The 27,411-nt window shown below is 51.6% G+C and overlaps 1 protein-coding gene across 2 annotated transcripts in view; it reads right to left on the bottom strand.

Annotated features, from left to right (window-relative positions):
- The window catches only part of ZNF185 (zinc finger protein 185 with LIM domain), a 128,186-nt gene extending 102,330 nt beyond the window's left edge, over nt 1-25,856 (bottom strand). For both annotated transcript variants that reach the window (XM_043491640.1, XM_043491641.1), the window contains exon 1: nt 23,614-25,856. The gene's annotated coding sequence lies outside the window, so the exon portion shown is untranslated. The remainder of the gene's footprint in view (nt 1-23,613) is intronic.
- Between the last annotated feature and the right edge of the window lie 1,555 nt (nt 25,857-27,411).

Genomic DNA, 27,411 nt, shown 5'->3' with positions numbered 1-27,411 from the left:
AAGTTCCCCACACTCAGAAGAGCTGGTGAGCCACTTCCAGGTGAAGAGACCACTCATGCTGGGAGGAGAAGTTCCTGCTCAAGCGATCCACCCACGTGTTGCGGGAGCCCGGCAGGTGGAAAGCCCTCAGAGAGATTTCGTGGGCTATGCAGAAGTCCCACAGTCTGAGGGCTTTGTGGCAGAGGGCGGAAGATCAGGTCCCGCCTTGCCTGTTGATATAGAACATCGAGGCTGTATTGTCAGTGAGGACCCTGACCACCTTGCCCTGTAAGTGTGAGTGGAAGGCCACGCATACCAGATGCACCACTCTGAGTTCCTTGACATTTATGTGTAGGGACAGCTCCAGGGCCAACCACAGCCCTTGAGTCTGAACGGTCCCCACACAGGTGCCCCAACTCAGATCCGACACATCGGACACCAGTTCCAACAACGGGGCCCTGTCTCGGAAAGGAGCATGTTGTTCAGGGTGGACCACCACCGAAGGGAGGCGATCACCAGGTCGGGCAAATTGAGGACCTTGTCCATCCTGTCCTGGGCCTGGGAGAACTCCGAGACCAGCCAAAGCTGGAGGGGCCTCATTCAGAGCCTGGCATGGTGGACCACATACATGCACGCCAACATGTGACCCAGGAGCTGGAGGCACGCTCTGGCCATTGTCACAGGAAACTTTGTGACCGTGTCGATGAGCCCCTTTAGGGTCTTGAATCTGTCCGGTGGGAGGGAGGCCGTGGCCGACGAGGTGTCCAGGAGTGCCCCAATAAACTCTATGAGCTGGACCAGGACTAACGTGGACTTGGTGTCGTTTACTAACAGGCCCAAGGCAGCACACATGGACAGTAGAAGCGTCACGTGATCCCGCACCTACAACCGGGAGCCCAGGTAGGGAAAGATCTGGACCCCGCACCTGCGCCTGAGGTAGGCTGCTACCACCAACATACATTTTGTGAACACCCTTAGGGCCATGGATAGGTCAAACTGGAGGACCATAAATTGATAGTGATTCTGTCCTGCCAGGAAATGGAGGAAGCATCTGTGCCCCTCAAATATGTGGATGTGGAAATATGCGTCCTGCAGATCCAGGGCAGCATACCAATCCCCTGGATCCAGGGAGGGGATGATTGAGGCCAGGGAGACCATGTGGAACTTGAGTTTGACCATAAACTGGTTCAGATCCCGCAGGTCCAGGATGGGCCTGAGTACCCATTTGGCCTTCGGGATAAGGAAACAGCAGGAGTAGAACCCCTTGCCTCTGAACTCCCCGGGGACCACTTCTACTGCTCCCATGTCTAGGAGCCGCCCCACCTCCTGCACTAGCAGGGCTTCGTGCGAAGGATCCCCCAGAAGGAAGGGAGGTGGGGGGTGGTTGGTCGGGGGCAAAACAAATTGCAGCGGGTAGCCCCAGGAGACCATGTTGAGGACCCAGAGGTCTGAGGTTAGTCGTAACCACTCTGGGAGGAAAGCACACAACCGATTGCAGAAGGGAAGCTTTATGGGGGGAATCCCCTTTGGGAACTGTCAGGGTGCCCCCCCGGTGTCCCATCAAAACCGCTTTTTCCCCCATCTGCTTCCCTTGGAGGACCCAGGCTGCAGGGCAGGCCTTGACTGCCGCTGAGGGTGCCTCTTATAATCTCTCTACTTTTTATAGGCAGCCTTAGGCTGGGCAGCTGGAGCAGGGGCCTGCTGTGGCTTAAACTTAGGTTTGGCCAGAGCTGGAACATAAAGACCCAGGGTCTGCAGGTCGTGTGGGAGTCCTTCATGCCATGCAACTGTGTATCCGTTTGTTCAGCAAACGGAGCCTTGCCATGAAACAGGAGATCCTGCATGGCTGACTGTGCCTCACTGGACAGCCCGGACAGCAGGAGCCACGACACCCTTCTCATGGACACCACCGAGGCCATGGATCAAGCTGCCGTGTCCGCCGCATCTGACGCCACCTGCAGGGCCTGGAGGGAGTCCTTGAATTTGGGCAGTGAACCCCACAAGTTGAATCCATATCTGCCCAGGAGAGCCTGGTGGTTTGCCACCCGCAACTGGAAACTTGAGAATGAATAAATCTTTCTGCCAAAGGAGTCCAGCCTCCTTGAGTTTTTATTTTTCAGAGTGGGGGCTGGTTGGCCCTGCTGCTCCCTGTGGTTGACAGAGTTGACCACCAGGGAGTTAGGTGTTGGGTGGGTGTAGAGGTACTCATGCCCCTTGGTGAGTGCAAAGTACTTGCGTTCTGCCTTCTTCAAGATGGGGGCCAGGGAAGCCAGTGTTTGTCACAGGGCATTTGAAATCCTTGCAACCCCCTCATGGAGGGGCAAAGCCAATCTGCCCAGTGCCGAAGATCAGTACATTGAACAGGGAGTCTTAGGGCTCCTCCAGCTCCTCTGCCTGGAGGTGAAGGCTCGATGCTACCCTTTTTAAGAGTTCTTGGTGTGCCCTAAAGTCCTCCTGCGGGATGGAGGGGGCGGGACCGCTATCGCCTCATCTGGGGAGGGCGAGGAAGCTGGTACAGTGCTCTGGGTATCCACCAGCACCGGAGGGTCCACCACCCGATCAGTCTCCAAGCACGGTGCTGAGGACATACATCCCACCAACCCTCTTCTCAGGGGCCTGGAGAGAAAGGCCAATGGCACCTCTGAGGCTCCGGCTACTGAGCAGGCCACCACCAGGGGCTGCATCGGAGGCCATGGTGCCCACTGGTACCACTCACCAGCCACTGAGCCCAGTGCCACTGCACCTGCTGTGGCACCAACGGCCACGGCTGTTCGGCCTGGCCCATGGAAGGGCGACTACAAGCGGAGCCCGGGTTGATGAAAGACCTGCCGCTGCCAAGGGACTGGGAGAAACGGCGGTGCTGGGAGCAGCGTCGCCCACAGGACTGCAATTTCGATGCAGAGGACTGGTAACGCCTGTAGCTGCTGCTCCGACAGGCGGACCTGCGATGGCACAGTGCCAGCGATCTACGCCCCGGACTGCTGAGACAGTGCCTTGGCAGAGACTTGGAGCGGGATGAGGAACGCAATGCCTAGGGATGCAGTCCTACGTCCTGCTCTGGAGCAAAATAGGTGGCATTTGCAATTCTGGGTTGTGGCAAAGAGGTCTATTGATGGGGTGCCCCAGTGGGAGAAGAGCTGTCATAGTATCGTGGGATGTAATTCCCATTCGTGTTCCTCAAAGAAGTGTCTGCTGAGTGTGTTGGCGGTAGTGTTGTGACATCCAGGTAGATATGAAGTGGTAATTTCTATGTAGTGTTGAAATGGCCTCCATGCATAGGGAGTATGATCGTGCTCCCCCCGTCTGTTGATGTAAAACATACATGATATATTGTCCATTAGGACCCAGATGGATTTGTTCTTTATGAGGGGGAGAAAGCAAAGGCAGGCTTGTCTGACTGCTCTGAACTCGAGGAGATTTATGTGCAGACATGTCTCTGACAGGGACCAGCGGCCCTGTGCCATGTGTCCCCCCCAGGTGCACTCCCCAACCAATCAGGGAAACGTCCATGGTGAGCATGAGTGCCAAGGAGCGATGTTGGAAGGGAACACCCATGCATAGGTTCTCTGGTTTTGTCCACCATTGTAGGGAGGCTAATACATTTGCTGGAGGAGTTAGCATCATGCAGAAGCTGTGTCTGCTGGGTTTGTAGTTGGAGCTGAGCCAACCCTGAAGACATCTCATGTGCAGCCTGGCATACTTGACCATAAAGGTGGTGGCTGCCATGTGGCCAAGAAGCTGTAGGTAAATTCTTGCCTGTATCCTGGGATGAACAGAGAGATGTGTAATAGTAAGGAATCTGTTGTGTGGAAGCAAGGCTCTGGTTTGAATTGAGTCCAGGTGAGCTCCAATGAACTCAATCCGCTGTGTGGGTGTCTGGGTGGATTTTTGAAAGTTTATTTGCAGACCTAAGCTGTGGAAGAGGGAGATGGTGAAATGGGTAGCTCGTAATGTCTCGTTGTATGAGCCGCCTTTGACGAGGCAGTCATCTAGGTAGGGGGAAAGTATAATCCTGTGTCTGCGGAGGTGGGCCACGACTACAGCTAGGATCTTGGAGAATATTCTCGGTGCTGTGGAGAGTCTGAAAGGGAGTACCCTGTATTGAAAATGGTCATGTCCAAGTGTGAATCGTAGGAAGCGTCTGTGTGCTGGATGAATGGATATGTGAAAATAGATGTCCTATAGGTCAAGGGCTGTGACCCAGTCCCCTTGTTCCAGTGCAGGTATTATTGTGCCCAATGTGACCATCTTGAATTTCTGTACATGTATGAATTTGTTCAGTCAGCATAGGTCTAGTATAGGTCTCCATCCCCCACCCTTCTTTTGGGTCAGAAAGTAGTGGGAGTAGAACCCTTTTCCTCCATGTTGTGTCAGCACAGGTTTCACGGCACCTAGCTGTATAAGATGAGCCACTTCTACTGTGGTCCCTGAAGAGGGTTCAGGAGAGGGGGAAGGGTAGAAGGGTAGGATATAAAAGGGATGGAGTAACTGGACTGAACTATTTCCAGGACCCAACAGTCCTGTGTGACCTGCTGCCAGGCATGGTGGAAAACCTGGAGGTGGTGGTTAAATGGGCAAATAGGCGGTGGAGTCAAGGGGTGGTCGCGCAAACCCTCAACCAATACTTCAAAATTGTTTCTTGTTTCCTGATGGATGGGTGGTAGCTGGTTGTGCCTGGTTTTGTCTGCGCCTAGGAGGTCTAGCACGACTCCTGACTATAGCATATGGTCTGGGCTGGGGCAGGTGATATTGTTGTGTACGTGGCCTCTGATAAGGTTGATACCGTTGTCTCCTGGGGAGGGACGGGTATATGCCCAATATGCGCAGGGTTGCTCTAGAGTCTTTCATAGTGTGAAGGACTTTGTCGGGTTTTTTTGGAGTGGAGCAACCACAGGGACAGCACTCGAAGAAGAAATGTGGGATCCCAATTGCCATTTTCATAGTTGCTTATCAAAAAAGTTGAGTCACACTTTAAAAGTAAGCCTCACAACCTGCCTGTGAGCAAGGCCAAGTGTTATCCACGTGTTACTAGTGGGGAAACTGAGCACAAACATGTGACATGATGTCCATCCATGCCAGCAGCAAATCAGTGGCAGAGCTATAAATAGAATTCTGGAGTCCTAAATCCTAATCCCTTCCTCTTGCTATAAAACAATGCTCCCATCCTTCATGCTGATCCTGCAAATGGAGGCAGATGGCCCTTGGATTAATTATATTTTGCCCTGTAATGCAAGTAAAGATCCTTCTTCACCTTCTTATTTCTAATCCATTAGGGAGAGCAGGCCAACCAGCTACTGGCAGCATCTGACTGCCCATGCTTCCTGTTTTGTAACAATTTAAACGTTTTCCATATTGCCAAATCTGTCTTCATAAACTCACATGCCACGCTGCTGGTGGAAGAGGACAAACATAAGGGAGAATGCAGACTGCTTTTATCCACAGTGCCTAGATTCATTACTTGGGCCAACTCCTCTCTCATTCTCCTTAAGGGTTTGTTGGAAAGATTCCTCATGGGTTCTCTGTGGACAAATCACATGCAATCTCTTGGCACAACCCATGGCTACCTACGACTTCATTTGTCATTATCCAACTAGAGCGGCCAGTCAGAACTTCCAAGCAACAGTGGGGATATGTAGATCCCCTTGCTCCTTCTTATAGGCCTCTCCCTCTTGAGCCAAAGGAGAATCTGCCTTAGCTTTAGAAGCATAGGGTCTATGACACAGAAAGCAGTTCAGTTTCTGTCCAGAAGAGGGTTGTGCTATGGTGTATGCACATACACAAACTGACATTACCCCTACCCCCCAAGCCAGTTCATTACAATGGCTTGTGGTTAACAGAAACTACAGTTTATATATACAGAAGTTAATGGACCAAAAAGAAGTTATTATTCCTCATCAGTTGCTTTAATATGCAGGTATCTTATGCTCTATCCTCTCCACACTTTTCTTTTTCTCCTGATTCAGTGTAGCAACCTCTGTTTTATACATCAGCACATTTATATAAAGTAGTGGATACACAAGTCTTAAATTCTTTCTGCTCTAAAGAGTGGTCAGAACTTATTCAGTTCCTAAACACATGCCTGCCATCTTTCCAACAGACCTTGCTTACTAGAGGAGTTTCTTCTTCAGCATAAGAACCAACAGGAGAAAAATAAAATCAAGGGAGGCTGCACTCCCTATCATTCCTCAATCGGAGAAACAATTTCTTTTTTCCCAGCAAACAGTGCCAAACCTTACGTCTTTAAGAGAATCTAGTGGATTCACTGTCCCTTCCAATCAGTGTCTACACTTGAAAACATGTGTTCCCTGCTCCCCTACCCTTCCCCTCCACCAATATTGAAAGTGATCCTTTACTAAAGTGAGCAGAGTCAATAGAGTCCAACACCAGTTCTAAGAAAGCATGCGTCACACCCTTTTTAGAACAAAAGGGTCACCCATGCTTTGCTGCATTGAATTTATTTGGCCCTGTCAATGCTAGCTGGACATTTTCAACAATGGTTGATGCGCTAGATTTGCCTCCATGGCCAAACAGCAAGATTCTTTAGTATAGACATGCCTGTGATTATTCCACAATGAGAGCAGAACTCTGCTAAACCCCATCAGATTCTGAAAGAGCTGTCAAAGTTCTGGCAAAACCATTCTTGTCTGCCATTTCCAAACATGGTTGTAGCTAGCCTGAGTTTAGCAGGGCTTCAGGCTCCAGCATGGACAGGGAATCAAACATGCTAGTGAAAATCATGCACCTTATCTCTCCACACCAGCCTCCAGCAGGGACATGGCAAGATTTCCACATAGAGCTGGTAACTGCAAAAGGGTCAAAACCAAAACCCTAGATCCAAATGCAACTCATGCAGCATGTGACACAGCCCACTCTCTGCCTGATTCACAGAGAATATGCTCTGCTGCAGCCCCCCGGGCAGAAGAATTAATTTCTAAGCTCAGACTTCACTCCAAAAATAAGTGCCTATGAAAGATTCTGGGCATTGGCTGAAGAGACTACCACCAAAGAAGAGAGCCAAGAAGTCACCTACCAGCAGCTCATCTTCACTAGAAATTGAAGGACGCACTGGATATATTTGGGGCATGTACACTGGTTGCCAACACAGATTCCCCCATGAAGCTGTCAAGTGGAAAGCAGATTGTGTGAGGAAATGAGGGCACAGTACACCCAAGAAAAAGCTTAAGAACATGGCATGCAGGGTAGAACAGATGGAAGCAGCAGCAAGGGACAGAGAGGGAAGGAAAGACATTAGTTTCTGCCTTACGGTCCAACACTGATACAAAAAAGATGTAATAAAAATCAGGCTTCGCTGATTCAGTCCCCAGCAGTGCTGAACATAAAGATTGTTAGACAAACACCTCTGAACTTTAATGGTTGTATGGCTCAAAATCCGAAGCCAGACCCTCATGGGTAGATAGAGCTAAACTTTGCAAATAACCTCATGCAAAAGCCTGCAACTGCTGAATATTTCCAGACATGGAGGTAAATGGTTTTGAAATGCTGATTCAAATTTTGCAGCTTAGATCCTTTTGTGTTTGCCACCAAAAGGAGTCAGCAAACTGGTCATGTTACAAACGAATTTGGCTGTAACCCCAGTGAGAAATAGCTCCATACAAGGTCACAAGCACTGCCATATAACAGGGCTTAAAATGAAGTCAGTGGAATACAAGAATAATACCTAGCTGTTATATAGCACTTTTGGGCAGTAGATCTCAAAGCACTTCACAATGGAGATCCCTATTTTCCCTATTTTGCAGATGGGAAAACTGAGGCATAGAGAAGAAAGTGATTGGCCTGAAGTCACCCAGCAAAGCATTAGAAGAGCTGGGAATTGAACCCAGGCCTCTTGCCGCCCAGTTCAATGCCCTAGTGAGCTGGGTGTGTAGGGAGCCTATGCTTTAGTGAGCAGGTCAAAATAACTTCTGTGAAATACCTATTGAGGTGGCCTTCAGGAAGCTGTGCTTTTTGATCAGTGACTGAGAACCTGATTCTCATCACCCTTGCACTGGTGTAATCCCATGAACGTCAACAATGGTAACTCTTGATTTACCCAATTGAAAGGAAAGAAATATCAGGGCCACAGGCACTTTCCAGGGCTGAACTAAAAGGAATTTAAAGAACAGGCCCAGCACACAACTCAGAACTGTGCAGCTACCTGCTAAAACACATCTGAGTCATTGTTCTGAGAAACTGCCATTTCCAGCACTGGCACTTGCCACGGTAAGACCACGCCTCCCCAGAGAGCTTTAGGCACAGTGCAGTACTTGTCTCTGTCAGAAAAGCACAGCTAATAATTTCTGCTCAGGGCCAACCCAATGCCCTGCACAAAGGTGGCTTTAAGAGGATGTCACAGGTGCTTCTTCAGCTACCCGGTGTGCCGCAATGCCTAGCCTGTTTCCATGGTCCCTCAGTCCAGGGCCATCCTTAGGCATATGCAGCATACACAGCTGGGTTGGGCACCTAAAAATTTGAGGCACCACCGGGAACATTGGTGCCGACTTCTCATCTTGCCAGGGGGTGCTCGACTCCTCCGCCCCCACTCCACCTCTTTCCCCAAGCCCCCGCCCCACCTCTTCCTGCCTCTGTTCCATCCCCACCCTGCCTCCCCCCCGAGAGAGGGGGGAGCTTGGCATTGGTGGGTGCTCTGCACCCACTAAATTTTCCCTGTGGGTGCGCCAGCCCCGGAGCACCCACCCACGGAGTCCACACCTATGATTGGGACAGCAGGTAAGAGCAGTTTAGCTCTCGTACACTCAGCATGCGCTGCAGTCTCCTTACTAGGCAGAAGGGAGGGGCAGTATTCATAGACCCAAATGCGCCGGTGCAGCACATTCTGCATGAGGGAGAGGGTACGAAGGTCAGGTCTCTGCAGGGGAACTGTGACTCTCCACCTAGCCCAGCGGCTCGGTATCCTCTTTGTTGCCTTGTCCCTCCCCCAGCCACCAAGGCTGCAAGCCCTGGCGTGTGTGAGCAATGGGAGGGGGGGTTCTTCTGGGTGTCTGCGGGCAGGGGTGGTGGCTGTGCCCCAAGTTGGGCGTAGGGGCACCTTTAATAATACTGCGTAGGGCCCCCTAAGGATGGCCGTGCCTCAGTCAAAAACACACCAAGTTGTTTCCCTTTCACTACTTGTACATTTATTCCTCAGCTCTCCCACAAACAAAACAAGATATTGTAGCAGGAGCTTTCCACATTGTACCCTTCCCCCAACTTCCTGTATTCCTCTTATATCCTCCCAATTACAGCTATCATATCATTAACCCAGCTATTACCACCCAAGTGTCCCTAATCCCCCAGTGATTAACTGCTGCCAGCTGAGCCTGCAGCCTTTTCTGTGCTGCAGCAACTGTAGTGATCAGGGTGCTGCTGCCAGCTCTCTGTCCCGGAGACCATATAACAGCATGGCATTGCCTCAGCCCTGGGGTGGGGGTTCATGCCCCTACAAACCTTTTATGATGCTGTTGACACGGCCCTGTTGGTGCCCATTTCGGTATGGTAATGCCCTCTGAAAGGCAAAAATGAGGCAGAGGCCTGACTAGCTCTGGGAAGGGTTGTGGAGTCCTTTGCTTCCCAGTCACTGCTCAGGTCATCTATGGGTCCGTAGCCCAGGTTCTTGAAGCAAACTCAGTAAACAAACAAAGGCTTTCAGAACCCAGTCAAAGCAACGAAGGGTCCATCTGCACTAGAGCTGGAGGTGCTTCAGCTTCAGGAGACATATGCTAACTTCCAGCTTCAGGAGACATATGCATGCTAGCTCTGCGTGAGCTAGCACACTGAAAACAGAACATAACTACAGCTGTGCAAATGGCAAGAAGGGCTAAATGCACAGAGCCTGAGCCCATAGGTTCAGTATTCAGGGCAGCTAGCCCCTCTTGCTGTGGCTACATTTCTATTTTTAGGATGCTAGCGCTTCTGTCTCCTTGAGCTGTAATTTATACCTTCCAGTTCTAATGTAGACATACCCAAAGAGAACAACAGCCTCTCTCAACTAGAGCTTAAACTAAACACTCTAAAAGCTTCATTCAGCCTGAGCTTAGGGACCACAAGGCTTAGGGACAAAGTGTGAATCCATCAAAAGAGAGCTGTCCTAGTTAGTATTTCCACCCTGAGGCCTAGGCTGGATGCCTTGAACACATCTTTTCACAGCGTGCTGAGGAAGTACCTACTTCACCTAGCTGACCTCAGCTCTGCTCCTCTCCTGGACAAGTTTCCCTGCCACACTCTGCACTTCAGCCAAACAGCGGGAGTTTTTCCCTTGCTCCTGAAGTGTAAACCCTCACTTTTCTGAATGGAATCAATGCATCTTGGCATTGTCCCTGACATGAATCCAGCCTTGGCTAATAGTGACCAAAAGTTCTTGATTACAGTTCAGGGTCTTCTATGAACTGAGATGATGGCCCCACTCCAGTTACTAATAGACAAGTGGTGTCTCAGCAGCACTAAGCAGCAGCTTGTCTATGCCATTGGTAAAATCCTCATTGGTTTCACTAGAAGCAGAGTTAGCCAATGCTGAGCACTTTTGAAAATCCACCTACAGTGTTTACATCACAAAACGCACCCTCACATCTGGCACTAGCTGGCCAGGAACTGAGCTGACTGTGCTCATCTGAACAGGTCGCCAACTACCAGGTGACCAGGATAAATAGGAGACTTCACTCTCCAGAGCTCTCCAGCTGGCACCTTTCACTTGGAGTGGGAGGTGCTCTCTGGGGTTCTCTGCTCAGTGTTCCCCTCTGGTTTCCTTGTTTTAATCCTGTGACCGTCACTCCCATCCAGACTTGCTACATTTGTTGTCTCCCGTAATCTGCTGCAACCCTCCCATTCCTCACTGTGTAGTTCTCAAAATCACTCATTCTGTTCAGTATCAGGGAATGAGCCAAGGAGTAAACCTTGTGAGTCTCTGCTCTAGACACCGTCACCCAGATGAAAATAGCATACACAGGATGCACAACCACAAGGTTTATGTTTGGGACTTTGGGCAATCAGTACAACAAAAGCAGCAGTTGCAGCAAGAAAGTTTAAGATTGGCAGTGAATCAAAAGTGTAATGGATCATATTTTAATCCAACATCAGCATGCAGAGTCATTGGGCCCCTTTCTTAAAACCACTGTGGATACATAACACTAGAACAATCTACACATCCTTGGTTCAGACAACACAATGCAATCAGCAAGAGAGAAACTTCTGGGTGAGCAATTTAACAGCATATATCAGACTCAGCCCTTGTAAAAAGAACTGAGTAGTTAAAGAAACAGATGGGAAAAGGGGACAGCCAAGGAAAGGAAGTTCTGCAGCTAGTGGCCCCAGCATGCTTTCATTACATACCCCGACTCATTTCCAGAAAGCACCCCCAGCCCAGACCTTGCCCCTGCCTCTGATCACTGTATGTTACCTGTGCTCTGTGCCCAACCCACAGAGGACGGGAGTCTGTTACAGCTATCACCTAAGGAACTTTATTCCCTTGGGCTTTTAGCTTTGGAGGTCCCTAGTTCAATGCCTGGTGTCAGACAAGATGGCAACCATTACACGAGCAAAGCCATCTAGGGAGGTAGCAGTCTTGAAAAGCACTTCTATTTAATGCTTGGCATAAGCGGAGCTATCCAGGCTAGTGTTATAAGGGGAGGCAGAGTGGAGTCCCCCCTCGAACATGAAGTCCATGTTGGGAAGTGGAAGCTCCAAACCTCTGAACTGCGTGTTGTGGACAAATGACCTATATGGACTAAACGGAGGTCATCAAATTCATTTCACCTGTGATTCAAAATCCAGCCCTGAAGTCAGGTCTCTAGAAGCACAACTGAATGGTGCCACCAATCTCTTTATCATACTGACACCAGAGGTTGTTTTCAAATGTGAGCTCCTAACAGGTCATTGAGATCAAACATTAATATATCCCGGTCAGCATATGGACTATGTGATAGACCCAGGCCAGTTGGGTACGGCAGAGTAGCCTTATTGGGATGTGCTAAAAGATCCCCCCCCAGCCTAAGAGGGGGATCCACAGGACCTGGACACCAAATAAATACAGGGGACAACTAATGAAATAACAGGGACAGGAGTGTGGTCAAAGGGTCAAACGAATGGAACCGGACGGGGCCACCAAGCAGAGAACTCCGGACAGCACCCACTGCTCCTCAAAGGCATCAAGGGAGTCAGTGGATGCCGCCTAGAGGAACTCTGCCCGGATACATGAATGGATGGAGGATTGGAAATAGGCCCCACAGTCACAGGCGACTCCATCAGCCAACCTCTGGTTTTATAGATGGCCATTTTAGCTAGGGCCAGGAGGAGGCTGACCAGGAAGTCTCACGACTTTGTGGGGCCACGGATAGGGAGTGCATAAATAAAAAGGTGAGGGGAAGCGTGCAACCAAAAGTGTAACAAAATATTTGTGAGGAGCCAGAATAGGGGGCTGCAGCCTGGCACACTCCAAGTATGTGTGTGCCAGGGTTTCCCTCACACCGCAAAAGGGACAAGTGTCTGGGATGGGGTGAACCACACCAAGTACACACCCGTGCTCACAGCTCCATGAAGGAGCCGCCAACTGATATCCCCAGCGGGCCTTTGGACCAAGGTGGAGTATAGGCTGGCCCACCGGGGCTCCTCACACTCCAGAGGTGGCAGGTCCCGCCATTTTGTATTGGGGTGGGACACAAGGGTGAGAATGTGAAGGGTGTGGAGCACGAGCACGTATAGATGTTTCCCTTGGAGCAGTCTGGAAGCACACTGGCTGCAACTCATCCAGCTGGCTCACAAGGTGGGGGGGGTCGGTTGGGTCCACGGGGCGGGGCCTGATGTAAAGGTCCGGTGGGCCTGCGTGGAGGGTGGGCGGGGCGCACCCTTGTGCAGGACCCAGTCGAGGTAAACCCGAGCAGCAGGTGGCAAAGTGGCCCGCACCTCCTGAAGTACGTACCGGGGAGTACAAGGTCTGGAGAGGCCCATGCACTGAGCAAGCATCAGCCAGTCTCCCCGGTCATAGTCCAGGAGGTCTCCAACTCTTGTGACTTCTGCCAGGACAAACCTCTGGCGCACGGAGGGGGACTCCGCCACCTGCATGCAGAGCTGGGGGTTATGTAGCAGAGGCTCCGCGAGGAGATCTGCCCCCCTCGGTGGCCGCCATGGACCTGGTCATTGAAAGCAGTTTCCAGGTCTGGAGGAGGTCCTAGTAGAAGACCAGCAGCCCGGAGAGATCTCACGGAAGACCTCTCGAATGGAGATAAAGGAGCTGCAGGTTGTATTGGAGCCCTCGGAAGCAGCGCAGGAAGGCGTGCACCAGTATGCTCCACGCCAGACTACCTGCACCATAAAGGAGCCTCTGCAGGGCCTGGAGGTGGAAGACATGGACCTGAGTGTGCAGACACTTCAGGCCCTGCCCTCCCCCCTCCAGGGATAGATGGAGAACCCCTGCAGGGACCCAGTGCAGTCCTGACCAAAAGAACTCCAGAATCGATGTTCGGAGGCCAGGAAACCCAGTGCTGGGACCAGGGTGTTGAGCAGGTACCAGAGCATGGACAGGACTAGTTGATTAAGCACCAGCGCTCTCCCTAAAAGGGAGAGGCACCGGAGTAGTCCTGTCCATTTCCAGAGCCGCTCTACCACCCTGCCTTCTAAATCGTGCCTGTTCTCTGGCGGAGAGGGCTGCGTGGCAGAAAGGTAAAAGCCGAGATAGAGCCGAGGACCCGCGCTCCATCAAATGGTCTGAAGTGTGGGTGGGAGGGAGCTCACCTGCCAGACATCCCCCACCACCAGGCCAGAGCTATTGACCCAGTTGACCCAGCCAGAGGAGGCTGCCAAATAAATGGCCTGGCAAGCCTTCACACACGCCAAGTCGCCCGGGTCCTGGACCACGAGAAGCTCATCATCGGCATACGCCGACAGGACCAGCCGCAGCTCCGGCTCCCACAGCACCAACCCTGTTAACCTCCTGCGGAGGAGAGAGAGGAAGGGCTCGATCGCCAGAGTGTACAGCTGGCCCAAGAGAGGGCACTGTTACAGAACTCCTCACCCTAAGCTGACCGGTTCGGTCAGGGTCCAGTTGAGCCTGACCAGACACTCTGCGGAGGCATACAGCGCCTGGAGAAAACCCACAAACTGGGGTCCAAAACCAAACATTCACAGAGTGCTCAGGAGATACCCATGGTCCACCCTATCAAATGCCTTCTCCTGATCCAAGGACAGGAGGGCGAATGACAGACTATCCCTACACCCGAGTTCCAAGAGGTCCTGGACCAGATACAGGTTGTCAAGGATGCTGCGGCCCAGGACAGTGTAGGTCTGGTCTGGTCCAGCACGGACCCTAGCCACAGCGAGATAGCTTTTGCTATGACTTTGTAGTCTGTGCTGAGGAGCAAGATGGGACACCAATTTCATAAATCACGGAGGTCCCCCTTCTTCGGCAATAAGGCGAGCATGGCTCGCCTGCACGAGAGAGGGAGGACCCCGCTCTGCAAAGACTCAGCCCAGACGGTGACTAGGTCTGGGCCGAGAACGTCCCAGAACATGCGGTAGAACTCCACTGTCAGCCCGTCCATGCCCAGAGATTTATTGGTGGGCATGCAGTGGAGGACTTCCAAGAACTTAGCCAGAGTGAGAGGCAGTTCTAGCCGACCTCGGTTGCCCACACTGACCTTAGGGAGCTCTTCCAAGAGCACTCTGCAAGCGTTAGGATCAGTTGGATCCAGAGAGAAAAGACATGCATAGAAGGTTCTCGCCCTCCTGCACATCTCCATCGGATCCGTGAGGGGGGTACTGTCCTCTGCCAGAAGGGAGGGGACGTGCTTCTTGGCCCCCCTCCTTTTCTCCAGGGCTTAGAAAAAGTGGGAGCCACGATCCATCTCCCAAAGGAGACAGATGCAGGATCGAACAAAGGTGCCCCAGGCCCGATGATCTTTGAGGGCCCGGAGCTCCTCCTGCTTCTCCCGGCACGCTCCATAGAGGGGCAGATCCTCGGGGCTGGTGGCCAGATGTCTCTCAAGCTCCAAGACCTCCCATTCTAACTGCTCTATCACCGCATCCCTCCGTCGGCTGGTGCCCTGGGTGTCGTCATGGCAGAAGAGCCGGGCATGCACCTTCCCGAGGTCCCACCACCAGGCCAGCCAGAACTCCCAGAAGGACACCACAAAGCCCACATCCTCCAACAAGCTGTTGTTGAAATGCCAATCAGCCAGCCCCGGCCTCTCCGCATAGAGAGAGGCCGTCACGGTGGCTAGATGATGACCAGAGAATGGGGCCGGCCAGATGCTGGAGGAGTGGGTCCGTGAAAGGAGTGGGTCCGTGATAAATAGATGCGGTCCAACCGGGAGTGGCACAACTGATGGGCCTTCACCTGGACAAAGGTGAAGGTTGAAATGTCATCCGGGTGGTGGTCGCGCCAAACGTCCACCAGGGAGTGGTGTTTGACTATCTCCCGGGGGACATCCACAGCAGCCGGGCACTGCTCGGTCCCTGAGCAGTCCTGCTCCTCGAGGGTGGTGTTAAAGTCCCTGTCCAGGACCAGGCACTCGTGAGGATCCAAGGTGCCAAGGAAGGTGGATGCCTGCTGATGGAGTTGTAGCCGCTCCGGGCCCGATGTCGGGGCATAGACGTTAATGAGGTTGACCACGAGCCCCTCCATACGGACCTGGAGGTGCAGCAGGCAGCCCGGCACAGACTCGGTGACCCTCAGCACCTCAGGTCGTAGGTTGGAGGAGAACAGGGTTGCCATTCCAGCCATACGAACTGAGAGATGGCTAAAGTAGACCCTGTCCCCCCAGTCCAGCCACCAGCTGTCTTCGGCGGCCAGATCCATATGGGTCTCCTGCAGGAAAACCACAGAGTACCCACCCCCGAAGGAAGGAGAGCACCTGGGACCTATGGAGACCCATCCTTCAGCCCTGGGTGTTCAACGTTGCAATGATGAGCAGTGTCATGAGGAGGGCTGGGGGGGATCCTCGCTGGCAGGGACGCTTGCGGCCCCCATAGGGCTGCGCAAAAAAACGTGACCTACCCTGTAGGTGAGCAATGAGTCACGGAAGCCGCGGACCCACTGGTAGGCCGCTGCAGCCTGCTTCCTGATCCTTTTACCCTTCCCCATAAGGGCCCTTGTGGCCCGGAGGATCTGATGAAAGTCCCCCCATCGCTGGAGAGCAAGCTATACCTTGTTGCGGGAACCACGGACGTCTTCAAGAAACTCCCCGCAGTTCCTCTCGCAGCGCATGGGGGGTTGGGATTACTGACTCCTGACCATGCTCTGGCAGGGCCCCTGACACAGCCCCGTGGCCTACCGAGACGGGCAGGCAAGAAGTTGACCCCCGACATGGCACCCAATGGGCTGGCACCACGCTGCCCGCCTCAAACCCTGGGTCAATAGGGGGCGGTGGAGGGAAGATAGCAGCCCCTAGTGGGTTGGGACAGGGAAACACAAAGGCTGCTCCCTGGGGATCATCTGCTGGAAAGGGGAAGGAGACAGCCCCAGGGGTGGCAATAACATCATGGGAGGTGGAGGGGATAGGGACAGAGTCGGCAGCAGGGGGAGGGACAGACTCAGCAACAGGGGCGGGGCAGAGGTGAGATTCCGGGCTCCAGAAGTCAAGCAACTGGGCGATGGCACTTCCCGGACAGGCTCAAGGGTTTGGGGGCTGAGAGGGGGCTCTTAGCGATGCTGGGCACAGGCTCTATGGTGAGTTTGGCAGCCACAGCATCAGGAGGTGGACTGTTTTCTGTAGGTCCCCCGCCTGGGAAGGAGGTCAATTGCTCCATACCAATGAGGGGTGCCTCTGGTGGTTCAGGTCCCGGCCGCATGGCACTGGCCATCGCCTCAACAGGCTCAGCGGCCATCAGCGGGGTGCCTTCTGCGGCCGGGTTGATGGAAGAGTCCAGGGGCTCCTCGGAGATGGGAGCAGAGGCAACGGTTAGGGGGAGGGAGCATGGGGAAAGGGGGGCTGGAGTAAGGTCGCCCAGATCGAGGCCCACTGGTAAAGGGTCATCCTCCCCCTGGGTGACCGGGGTCAGACCCAGGGCCTCGATCTCCTTATAAATGGAGGAGAGATTGCCTTCCACCACCCCAGGGTTCTCCCCACTGGCACCCAAAGCAGCGGTCACTTTGGGGCTCACAGGAGCTTCAGATGGTAACAGGACAGGAGGGACTCCCATGGAGGGGCGATATGACCCTCCAGCGCTGCCATGTCTTCCCCAGCCGGCACCAGTGGATGGAACACACCCGGGGGCAAAGCGGAAGGCTCAGCATCGGTGCCCCCCTTCCTGGTCTTCCGGGGGGGCCTCCACATCTGATGGAATGAGCGGAGCTCAAGCCTTCTGTTTGCCCTGCTTCCCCTGTACTAGGGCCCAGCCCTCCATGGCATCATCTGGGGGCTGGCTAACAGGGGTCGGGTCAGAGGGCAGGAGTGATGGCTCAGGGACTCAGGGGGGTAATGGTGGGGTGGCATAAGGGAGGGAAGATTCCCCCCCTGGGGTGGGCCCTCTCCCATGCCCAGCAGTATCCCTGCTGCACCCTCCTGCACAGGCCCTGCCAGATTGCATGCAGCGGAGGCAGGGCCCTCCCACTTGTTTGGACATAGTGGAGGAGGTGCCCCTTGGGTCCAAGCAGGAGCCGTGGTGGGCTGGGAAGGAGGTGGGGTGGCTTCAGGCGCCGGGCAGCCAGGGGTGCTGGTGATGACAGGGCCGGCACCCTGCTGGGGCTTGGGGGTTCCCAGATACCCTTCCTTGCCAGGCCAAGGGGCAATCCCTCCAGACGTGTCCCATCGCCCGGCAGAGGTAGTACCGGGCCTCCACCATGGAATAATGCACCCGGTAACAGGCCGCTTGGTAGGGGACCAAGAATGACCCCTCAACTGCCTTTCTATCACACGCCACCAGCGGCAGTTAAAGCTGCACTTGCCGGCGAAACAAGAGGACATGATGGAGGGCGGGGTCTTTGCAGGCCAGTGAGAGAGGGCTCACAACAGAAATGGGCTTCCCCAGGGTAGAAAAGGTGGGTAATAGTGCGGCATTGGGAGGGACGGAGGTCAGGGCCAGTCGAATGCCCAGGTCTTCTAGCAGCTCCAGGGAGACTAACACGCCTCCCACTGCCAGGCCCTTCCCACCGCTTCCTGGGTGGCAGCCTCCAATGCCAGGAAGAAGATGACCTTCCCATACATTTTGGAGACTGCCACGATGGCCACGGGCCCCACCACCCTCGCCAACACCCACACGTAGGTCTCCACATGGAGTGAGGTGGGCACCAGGAGGCAACGGACACCATGCTTCCTGGTCATGGTGGGAAAGGGGCCCCGGCCACTATGGATGGTAGTGGAGGCGGTGGCTGGGAGAGATGATGTAGCAGCAGGCGGGGGGGCTGCTGCCACCTGGGCGTACGCCCTGGGTGCCAGGGTAGAGGCACCCACAGAGCTGGTGGAGGGAGCAGCGGGTAGGGACGCTGCAACTGGTGGCGGGGCTGCGGCAGTGTGGGCAGCCCCTGCCATGGAGGGCTTGATCTTTTTTGCAGGGCCCTTACCCTTCTTTTTACCCTGACCCTTCCCGCCGGCTGGGAGGGCTTCCCCAGAGTCAGAGGGGGTGAGGATGTGGCAGCAGTGGAGGTCACCCTGGTGTCCACCGCCACCGGTGCCCCAGCAGGGACAGTAGCAGGTGATTCAGCTGCGACAGCGGAGGTAGAGGAGCAGGGGGGACAACGGGGTGGCAGGTGTAGGAGAGGTCCCACACGCCTTTTCCCCCTCCATTATGAGTGGGGAGGGAGGGGGAGACACCAGAAGGAGGAGGGGAAAGGGGAAGCAGGTTGACCGCTCCTCCCCACTAGGCTGCAGGCCAAAAGGGGTGGGCTGGAAGGCTGGTTTAATGAAGACACCCTCAAATCATTGGTAAGGGAGCCCTAAGGTAAGGGTAAAGAAGAGAGAAGCAGGAGAGCTGTGGGGAAGTGGCCCAGGGAAATGTAGCATCTCTGGCAGTAAAAGGTTGGCTGCCAACAGATGCTACCATTAGGGTCCCTGGGCTGGAACCCGAAGTAGAGGGCAGGCCCGGGTTCCCCCCAACCCACCACTACCGAAACACCTCCTGGGAGGGGAAAACAGACCCATATCAGGACCGGAGGTTAAACTGTTTTGGCATGAGGCCTTAGGAGCAACAGAGACTGTGGGAATTCTCTCAGCAACCTCCATTGCTAGCTTATGACGAAAAGGGCTTAGTAGACTGTATCCCTGGCCCTAGAGAGAGAAGGGCTATGTGAAGGGTTGCAGTGAGACTCTGAAGCTAGCATAAACTACCTGGAAGCGCGGGACCCACATGGACAAGCTCAGAGCTCTGCCACAACATGTAAAATGGGCATTTACTCAGCTAAGTTATTACGGACACACTATCCAAAGTGTGCCAGTCTCTACTGCGAACAACCAAGCATGGAATATGAATGTTCTATTTAAGGCATCCTGGTGTTAAAAATAGGATCCCATTTAAACAAGTGGCCATGGGCACTGAGGCCCAGATCCCCAAAGGTATTCCCATTGAAATCAGGAGGGGTTGGATACCTTTGAGGATCTGAGGCTGAGACCACATTCTTCAAATTCAGTTAGGCAGCTAAAGCCTAAATAAGTGGATTGATTTCTAGAGGTGCTGAGCACTTGCAGCTCCTGTTGAAATCATTGGCAGTGTTCCAAAGCATTTGGTTGGCCTACCTTCTAGGGTGACCAGGTTTTCGGTTTTCGACCAGAACACCTGGTTAAAAATGGACCCCAGTGGCTCCGGTCAGCACCGCCGACCGAGCCATTAAAAGTCCGGTAACGGTGCTGCGGGGCTAAGGCAGGTTAGTCCCTACCTTTTCTGACACCACACTGTGCCCTGGAAGTGGCCAACAGGTCTGGCTCCTAGGCGGGGGGGGGGCACAGAGTTCTGCGCACTGCCCCAAGCACTGGCTCCATATTCCCATTGGCTGGGTGGTGCCTGCGGGCAAGAGCAGCATGCAGAGTCAGGTGTGTACCTCCGCCTAGGAGCCAGACCTGCTGCTGGCCACTTCTGGGGCACAGCACAGTCCTTGATGCCAGGACAGGCAGGAAGCCTGCCTTAGCACCCCTGCTGTGCCACTGACCAGGAGCCGCTTGAGGTAAGCCCATGCCCCAACCCCCAGCCCCCTCCATCACTCTGAACCCCTCATCCCCAGTCCCACCCCAGAGCCCACACCCCCAGCCCAGAACCCACACCCCCTCCTACACCCTAACCCCCTGCCTCAACCCATAGCCCCCTCCCACATTCTGAATCCCTTGGTCCCACCCCCCAGGCTGGAGCCCCCTTCTGCACCCTAAACCCCTCATCCCCAGCCCCACCCCAGAGCCTGAACCCCCAGTCAGAGCCTCACTTCCTCCCACACCCCAACTCCCTGCCCCAGCCTGGAGCCCCCTCCCACACCCTGAATCCCTCTGCCCCATCCCCACCCCAGAGCCAGCACTCCCAGCCCAAAGCCCTCACCCCTCTCACTCCCCAACCCCCTGCCTCAATCCACAGCTCCCTCCCACATTCCAAATCCTTCGGCCCCACCCCCCCCAAGCCTGGAGCCCCCTGCTGCATCATAAACCCCTCATCCCCAGCCCCACCCTAGAGCCTGCACCCCCTGTTAGAGCCCTCACCCCCTCCCACACCCCAACCTTCTGTCTGAGCTCAGTGAAAATGAGTGGGGTGGGGGAGAGCGAGCCACCAAGGGAGGGGAATGTAGTGAGCAGGGTTGGTGGGGCTCGGGGAAGGGAAGGGGCTAGAGTGTTCAGTTTTGTGTGATTAGAAAGTTGGCAACCCTACCTATCTCCAATAGCTAATGTGTTACCCAATCAGTGTTAGCATTGGCTACCTTGACCAAACTGAACACTTGCTACTTAGTTCAGTCCTCTAACTTGTTCCTCAACACATGGGAGTCCATCCCCCATTGGTGGCCTCCTTCCAGCACTTTCCCCTATGCTGAAAACATTAATGCCAAAGATCCCTGCCTTGTGAATAAATGCAATTCCATGCCATTAAATAAAATGGTGGTTTGAAAACTGTTGTTTAGATTTTAACTTACAGGGTGTATTAGTCTGAAGGCAAAGAGTCTTTTCAGCCCTTCCTCTGGTCCTGGTTGCTGCAGCAATCAGGATCCAGTTTAATTTTTGGTTTCAGAGTAGCAGCCATGTTAGTCTGTATTCGCAAAAAAGAAAAGGAGTACTTGTGGCACCTTAGAGACTAAAATTTATTTGAGCATAAGCTTTCGTGAGCTACAGCTCACTTCATCGGATGCATCCGATAAAGTGAGCTGTAGCTCACGAAAGCTTATGCTCAAATAAATTTGTTAGTCTCTAAGGTGCCACAAGTACTTTTTTTTTTTTTTAAGTTTAATTTTTGTAAGTGATTTGCTTTGCTGGTTCCAGAGACTGGCAATGGAAGATGGAACCTTTCACCTCTTCAGCACCCTTTCAGATCCAGCTCAGGGCAACAAAGAAATGGAATGAAATGAGTTTGAGGACTTAGTACAGCCATTTCTGAACAGATGTTCACATCACAAAGCCCACCATCATGGGCTACTGCAGCAGAAGAGCTAAGGGAGGAATGGGTCCCACAAATGAACTTCTGTCTCAGCCGGGGTGGGGGTGGGCTCTACAGGTCAGGGTTGAGACACATGGGTAAAACAGGGCGTGGGGGTGAAGACTTGCCCTGCCTATCTGTGCAGTACCCATGCTTGCAACCAAACAGATGCTCAGCTGGCTTGAGGCATTTACTGGTTTTGCTAGTCCCTGATCCTGTCAGTGCCAGAGATACAATCTCAGACTTGGGATGAGCCAGGGTGGCAAAATCTATATGAAGTTCTATGGCGTCAGCATCTCAGGATCAACCCAGAGCAGACAAAGGCTTGCACAGAACTGCCTTCTGAGCGCCAGTCAGTGTTTTGTATTATAATAAAATCCCAACCTAAGAACACTTCCAAGACATGGGTGCTACAAGTTCTGTCATTTTTGTTGTTGACAATCACAGAGTTAAACCGTTAACAAGGGAAACGGTTCCTTGACCCCTCTCTCTCCCCTCTCTGCATCTGTAATATATCAATAGCATCTGGGGTCACTAACCGGACTGGGACCCCATTGTGCTATACAAACAGAAATTGACAGTCCCATATCCAGTCAGCTTACTATTATCATTATACACATTTTTAAAGCACATTTCACCACACTGTGCCTGCCATTTAATTATTATAATTACAAGTAATTAACTGCTAAGTACTTCCTTTATTTTAAAAAGGAGAGCTATGGTCTCCATACCCACGTAACCTTCAGCTTGAACCCTGACTGCAATATAAAAAAAGAAAAGTAAGGACACCATTTTTCCTACCATCACGGGCTCAGCCAAGCCTTACGTGCACATTACAGCCATCTCATCAATGAAGCATCATGAACAGCTCTATTTTCAACTGAAAATGTTCAACTTTTGCAATGGAAAACAGCTTTCTTTTTAACAAAATGGAATTTTTTTGTTAAAAAAAATCAATTTGTGTCAAAACTTTTCAGGGTTTCTGAAAAAAAAAAAAAAAAAAAGGACCAGAAAATTTGTTGAAAACTGAAAAAATTTTGGGTTTTAGATTTTGGGGGGTTTTTTGTTTTGTTTTTTAAATTTGAGGACACATTTGACAAGCTTAATTTTCATTTACAGTTGTTTGCAGGCATAAAAAATAAAAACAATAATCCTGAGCAGTTCTACTCAGGAGCCTTTTGCCTTTGGAGAGCTGAGTCTGCATATTGCCTTGGCTCACAAGTGAAATGAGCTGCGTGGGGGCTGCATCACATTTGTTAGCCACCACATCACTTGCTGAGATGGCCAAGTCTCTGTTAGGCAGAGACCTAGAACTAGACCAGCAGGTGGGGTGAAAAGGATGCAACAGGATTTGAGGTGCAGTGAAGAAGTTGGGGTTGAGGGAGGTGCCTGCCTACACGAGACCGGCCCTACCAGTACTGTCAATCCCTTCCAAGAGCATTAATTTACCTACTAATTCAGAGATAAGCAAATAAACCTCTGCAGGAGAAAGGGTCTGCCAGAAGTTTCATAAGCACACCACCTCCTCGCCCTCCATCACCACATACACCCACTCGCTCTCTCTCTCTCCAGCCCATCAAGTTAATACATACAAAGGGAAGACCAGTTTTTACTCAATGATCTTAACAATTTTTTGTTTTGTTAAACAATTTCTTTACAATGATCTTAAGTAAAACAGTGTCTTTAGAGAGGTTGGTGGGAAGGAATGCAGCAGTCAGACAAAGCTGAGAGGTAAATAGATATGGATTAGACCTGACCTGAGCCCAAGCCATAAAGTCCAGATCCAGATCTGACCACTCCTAACATTCTGGTCCACTCAGGTTCTTATATAGCACGCAGCACTCTGGTATCCCAGCAGCACTCAGACCCAGGCTATTTCAGCCCATTATAGAGGGATTTTAGATACAGGCCCTGCATGCTCCACAGCATGCTGAGAGCTGGGATTTTGATTGAGGCCCAGCTCTGCTCAGAGCAAAAGCCTTTGGTTGGATCCCAGCACTGGCAGATTACAAACAGACAGTCTTTTCTTACAGTGAGCGTGGGAGAGAAAAGGAGAACAGAAAGACAGAGGCTCTCTCTCGCTCAAGATGCCACAAGAAGCATGAGTGGCCCTACCTGTAGCAGTTCTTCAGCTCAGGTGTCCCCCAAAGGTGAATTTGAGAATGGTGTATGAAGTGGCTGGAGCTGTCTCCCCAGCTTCCTGCAGGTCTCTTCTTCACACTCCCCAGCAGCTGCAGTGGGTTACCTGCTAGGGCTGGCTTCCGAAAGCCAAGTCTTGTTCTGAGGAGGAGATGTGGGTGTGTCTTGCCCTTCAGGGGAAGATCAAACAGGTTTCTCTGTTCAGATGCAGTCTCCCTGCTCGCGGCCTCTCACCAAGGAGGTGCCCTTTTCCCTCCGCATTCCTCGCATACCCTGGTGACACTCAGATTATTACAAGAATAATCTGTCTGACAAATAGCAGCCTCTCTGCCAGAAGCAAAGCAAATACACCGTTCCAACCACTGCTGTTGCATGGCAGAACCAAGCTGACAAGACACCTGGATTGGAGCTCTGAGTATCATGCTGGTGGCACAACCGGAGTTCTTATTGAACGGGTTGTGTGTGTCCCATCCACCAACCAGGCCAACTAGACAAGAAAAAGCACCGAGAAGAAATCATCTCTCCATTGGTTGTCCTCTGAAATTGACAGGGGGTTGAAAGAAGCTTTCATCCTCACAGCACGGTCGCTTCTCTGGGCACATGACACTGCAGAGAAAGCAGCTTGCTCTACTTCAAGGCCTAAGGCAAGTTGGGTCATAGCAAGTCTAAGATAAACAGAGTGCTGAGCTGGATCTGGGGGCAGGTAAATATCTGTCCAGGTTTGGCTGAGGGGAAGGTGGTCAAGTCTGTGGTAGCATTGCCATTAAAAAGGGAGTGCATCATTGATTGACCCCACAGGGAGTACACTTGTCAGTATCCTGCACCTTTCAGCATGATGCCATCATATATATTTGTAGGATAGGGATACCTGCACCAGGTCAGGAGCTCATCCCCTTGGAAATAGATCTTTTGGGATTAATTTAATCTGTCTTGTGGTGTTTGAACTCTTGGCTTTACCAGTCTTTCCATGCATTAGTCAAGGACTGGCACCACATCAGAGACTATAGTAACTGGGGGCAATATATACCCATGGGTGGGGGGGTCACTAGCCTGAGATGCCACCCACGTTGCAACATCCACTCTGCTATTTTTAACACCCTAGCTCCTGCAGATCTGGCCACCTGGGCTGGGAGGTTTGCTACTAGCTGCAGTGTAGACATATCCTAAGAGATGCCAAGGCAGTCATACTGTGCTCCCCAATTGGCAAATTCAGACATAACATAGAACTAGGGCTTCTGTTTTTCAGGATTCATTAATTTCATTTGGGGGGGAATTACTTTTAGCAATTTTTGAATGCTATGTAGATGTTCAGAAATGGCAAGTTTCTCTCACTTTGACAATGGGAAGATGGTTTGGGTACTCCCCAAAATTCTTGTCTAAGTAGGATCTATGTTTATATATATATATATATATATATATATATATTTAAAAAACACTTACAGGTTAGTTTAAGCTTTGTATCCTTGTTATTGAAGCCCTGGTTTAGCATGCAGTGCATTGTTCCTGAGGCCACATTAACATATTGTGTCAAACAGCACTACAGTAAAGCACTCTTTAGTGTGCACGTTAATGCATAACACCAGGAGAATCAGGCACAACACATTAGTGCGCTTTAGAAATCATAGCTCCCATATCTGCATTCCAACTCTATGTGGACAAGCCCTTATATACAAGCCAGGGTGCAGGGACATCGCCTATATTTTCATGCTGCACTGGGAAAGGAGTGAAAGGAACACAAATTGAGTAACTGGTGTCTGGCCAGTGCTGATAGAAAAAAAAGAAATTGGTTTTTAGTCAGATGGGGAGTTTTTATTATCAGTGTTTATTAGTTAAAAACCTAAAATCAGCTAACCTCTTTGGCTATCTAGTGTCAAAACCATGGCCCCATCACAGTAAGCAGTGGCATTGTCCATGGATTGAAACACGTCTAAGCGTTCACATTTGGTTACAAATTACTGAATCTTCATCACCAGGATGTGAGAAACCAAGCATTTCTTTGTGTAAGCAGAGTCAGGATGAGGTCTACCCTGACATCTGGTGGTGAATTGTGGCAAGTTGAGGAAAAGAACTTCAGGGGGCTGATCTTGTTTGCATAGGCACACCCATCCCGCCTAGCCTGAGCCCACAGCAGCCCAAAATGGTCACTTTGGCTGCTGTGGCATCCCCAGTTTCTCTATTACTGGGGCAGGAAGAATAAAGTATTGTTACCCTGTGTGATGTTATTGACTTGAACTGGAACCATATAGAACATTGTTGCAACCAAGGTCCTGTAGTGGCACCAAATCTTGTATAAAGGGGGTCAAATAAGGTGTCCAAGACAAGGTTATGGTTTGCTGCTTATGATTATGCTATCTATAGGCATATATCATTTTTGTATTTAAAGTTGTAAGTATTGGCTCTATACTGTCTGTAGTTCAAACTTATGCTATGCTTCTGGGTGACACCCTAGAAAAGTTGGTGTCAGCTCTGCCTACCCTGCTTGATGGCCCATTAAGGACCATCAGCTATGCAACTGACCCATTGAGAGAAGGAAGACATACCTTGGGACTCAGCAAGGTATGCAGGGACATGCCTCTGGACAGAATTCTGAAGTTTTTCCATGCCATGTGATGGACAGCTTGTCTCTGGAACAAAGAAAGAAAGACCACATGGCAAGAGAATATAAAAAGCTTCTGCAGCTCCTCCATTTTGTCTTCAATCCTGCTTCATACCTCTGGAGGAACTTTGCTACTGTGAAGCTTTGAACCCAGAACTGAAAGACCCATCCCAGCTGTGGATGTTCTCCAGAGACTTGCTTTGAACCTGCCGTTTATTCTATCACTGTTGCAAGCCTGAACCAAGAACTTTGCCATTATTGTATGTAATTGATTCCATTTAACCAATTCTAGCTCTCATCTATATCTTTTTCCTTTTATGAATAAATCTTTAGATTCTAAAGGATTGGCAATAGTGTGATTTGTGGGTAAGATCTGATTTGGAAATTGACCTGGGTCTGGAGCTTGGTCCTTTGGGATTGAGAGAACCTCTTTTCTTTTACTGGGATATTGGTTTTCATAACCATTTGTCCCCATAACAAGTGGCACTGGTGGTGATACTGGGAAACTGAAGTGTCTAAGGGAATTGCTTGTGTGACTTGTGATTAGCCAGCAGGGTGAGACCAAAGTCCTCTCTGTTTGGCTGGTTTGGTTTGCCTTGGTGTGCATAGAAACCCCTGCCTTAGGCTGTAACTGCCCTGCTTTAAGCAGTTTGCCCTGAATTGGCACTCTCAGTTGGATCCCACCAGAACCAGCATCGTTACACCCTGATTATGTGAATCAAGGACAGTGAAATTGTTTTATGACAGAGGGACCCGCCCCCAACTAAGTAGCACTCACTAGACAAGGGACATGGGTTCCAAAACCCAATGAATTGAGAGAGGCTATGGATAGGTATTTGTACTAGGTGGTGTGGGCCTGAAAGAACAAGCACCTCTTCCTCCCCCCCCCCCCCCCCACGGTGGCATATCAGAGCTAATTTTGATTCCATTAGGAGTCTAGTTACAGGCTGCTGAGCTGAATTCACTTTGGGCCAATGGCGGACCAGCACTGAGGCTCCCTTACTACGAGCTCAAATCACTAAGAACTGAAATCACTGAGTGCTGTGTTAAGTAGTGGGGGGGCCTCAAGATATATCGTGGCTGGCAGAGCAGAGCAGTTCACGTGACAGCTGGTGGAGTGGAGTGGAGCAGTTTGTGGGATGGCTGATGGAGTGGAGCAGCTTGCGGGACAGCTGGTG

Source organism: Dermochelys coriacea, chromosome 9 (assembly GCF_009764565.3).
Source record: "Dermochelys coriacea isolate rDerCor1 chromosome 9, rDerCor1.pri.v4, whole genome shotgun sequence".
Taxonomy (NCBI): Eukaryota; Metazoa; Chordata; order Testudines; family Dermochelyidae; genus Dermochelys; species Dermochelys coriacea.
The sequence above is the reverse complement of the archived record's forward strand: the minus strand, read 5'-3'. Positions and strand labels throughout refer to the sequence as shown.